Raw genomic sequence first — 2,415 nt, forward strand, 5'->3', positions numbered from 1 at the left:
CTAGGTAACGCAAAGAAAACTAACAAAAGATTGATCTGAGTCAGTGAAAAAGCAGGACATACCATTAATGACCTAAAAACACTGGTCACATAAGTAATGGCAGAAAACTTCCCAAGCGTGAACAAAGAATTTGACATACAGAAAAGTGAGGCATGTAGAACTCCAATTAGTCATGATCAGAAAAAAATCTACACCAAGGTATATCGTAGGAAATATCACAGAAATTCAACACAAGAACAGGATATTGAAAGAAAACAAGCAAATCACCTATAAAGCAAAGCCCATCAGAGTCACAGCCGACTTCTCAATATAAACCTTTACTGCGCCGGGGAGATGGCTCAGTGGAATAAGCACTTCCCTGGCAAGTGCAAGGGCCTGAGTTCAATCCCCGGTTCCGCCAATAAATAAATAAATAAATACATATATACATAAACCTTTGCTGCTTCCAGGAATCCCCCACCTCCACCCGGACCCAAGCCCACCTGGCCTGGGTGAGGCACGGCTACCGGGAGGCGGGCAGGGAGCTACAGTAGGCCTCGCTTCCGGCCACTCGCCCAGTCGTCATAGCAACAGGCGCAATGTAGGCTGGGAGCCGCTGAGGCTCCCGAGCCACTTAAGGTTCTGGGTGTTGCATAGCAGCAGGTTTTGCAGCCAGTGTCCTTGGGCCCGAAACCGGAACCAAATTAAGGCTTAGCAGTTTGGTTTGGAGAGGAAAGCAAACACTGAAAGAGCTTAAAAACAGGAAGATAATGCGGATGAATTATGGCATGCATAGGCTTCTGTAGCACCACCTAGGAGAACCGGCCGTTGTCACCCAGAAATGGCTTCTTCCCACCCTACGTGGTCCCGCCCTCTAGCGGCGGGACCTAAAGGGCTCTTCTAGCCCCAAGTTGTGTGCGGTCCTTATGGCTGCCTGCGAGGAGGTGAGCATGCCGGGCTTTGAGGAATTTAACCCGGCTGTGGAGCAGCACCAGGGCAAGACCATTTTCGCCTACTTTAGCGGTTCTAAGGATGCTGAAGGAAAAAGCTGGTGCCCTGACTGCGTGTAAGCTGAACCTGTGGTTCGAGCGGGGCTGAAGCACGTTAGTGAAGGATGTGTGTTCATCTACTGCCAAGTAGGAGAAAAATCGTATTGGAAAGATCCAAATAATGATTTCAGAAAAAAACTGAAAATAACTGCAGTGCCTACACCACTGAAATATGGAGCACCTCAAAAACTGGTAGAATCTGAGTGTCTTCAAGACAACCTTGTGGAAATGTTGTTCTCTGAAGATTAAGATTTATGTTGCTCTCTGAAGATTAATATTTGATGGTGACATTGTGTCTTGATTTCGTGGTTTGCTCTAGTATAAAAGAAATTGTATACTTGCTTTGAATTCTTCTTGGCAATAAATGGTGTTAAATCAGTATGTCTAAGCAATAAAGAGTGCTATTCTAAATACGAAAAAAAGAAAAAGAAAAAAAATATATATATAAGCCTTTAAGTTAAGGAGACCTTGTAGTGAAGTATTTCAAGCCTAAGAGAAAACAACCTCCAACCCAGATTGATTTAGCCTACAAAATTGTCTTTCAAGGGCGGACCTGACAGCTCAGAGGACTAAACAGCCTGCTTAGGCAGGGCACAGTGGCCAGGGTTTGATCCCCAGTGTGCCCTGCTAGCTCCACCCGTGGTGCACACTGAGACTTCAATTGAGATTGGGCATGGGCACGCCTGTAATCCCAGACCTTGGAAAGCTGAAAACAGGAGAATCATTATGAGGCTGATCTACGTAGTGAGACCCTATACACCCTGTAGACCCTCTCCCAAATACAGAAAAAAAAATCTTTAAAATTGATGAAAAAATAAGATACTTCCATGACATAAAATACCTAAAGAAATTATGACCATAAAACCAGCAGTCAAAAATGTTCACAAGGATATTCTGGAAAGAGATAAAGAAGACTACAGTTCTATGGACCACAATAAAATGAATTCTCCAGTCAAGATAAGCAATTAAGGGCTGGGGAGATAGCTCAGTAGTGCCCACCTGGCAAGTGCAAGGACCCAGGTTCAATCCCCAGTACCAGGTGGTGCGCACTCACAATCCCAGAGCTGAGGAAGCTGAGACAGAAGAATCAATATGACAAAAACAAAGGACAGAAAAAGATGTATTTATGTATATATGCAGGACAATTTGGATAACTGAAATTTCTGCTCATCGTTTGAAAGAAATGGTTAATGCTTACAATTGTTTTCATTTTCTTTTTAATTTTTTATAATTTTTGTTTTGTTTTTTTAAACTAATTTTGCATGTTTATAACTGGTAACCTAAACTACTAAAGATCAGAAGATAATACCATGCAATATAGCAACCATTGTTGAATTCCTATTACTTTTAGTGAAATTTTGTATTGTTTCTAATGCTGTTTTTTTTT

General features: G+C 42.4%; 1 protein-coding gene and 1 pseudogene across 1 annotated transcript in view; one reads left to right on the plus strand and one right to left on the minus strand.

The window, feature by feature from the left end:
* Rnf144b (ring finger protein 144B) overlaps positions 1 to 2,415 on the minus strand; it is a 226,431-nt gene that overhangs the window by 197,731 nt on the left and 26,285 nt on the right. The gene's annotated exons all lie outside the window — the stretch shown is intronic.
* LOC101585673 lies at positions 906 to 1,444 on the plus strand (annotated as a pseudogene).

This window comes from Octodon degus, unplaced genomic scaffold, assembly GCF_000260255.1.
Source record: "Octodon degus isolate 3935 unplaced genomic scaffold, OctDeg1.0 scaffold00023, whole genome shotgun sequence".
Classification (NCBI taxonomy): Eukaryota; Metazoa; Chordata; class Mammalia; order Rodentia; family Octodontidae; genus Octodon; species Octodon degus.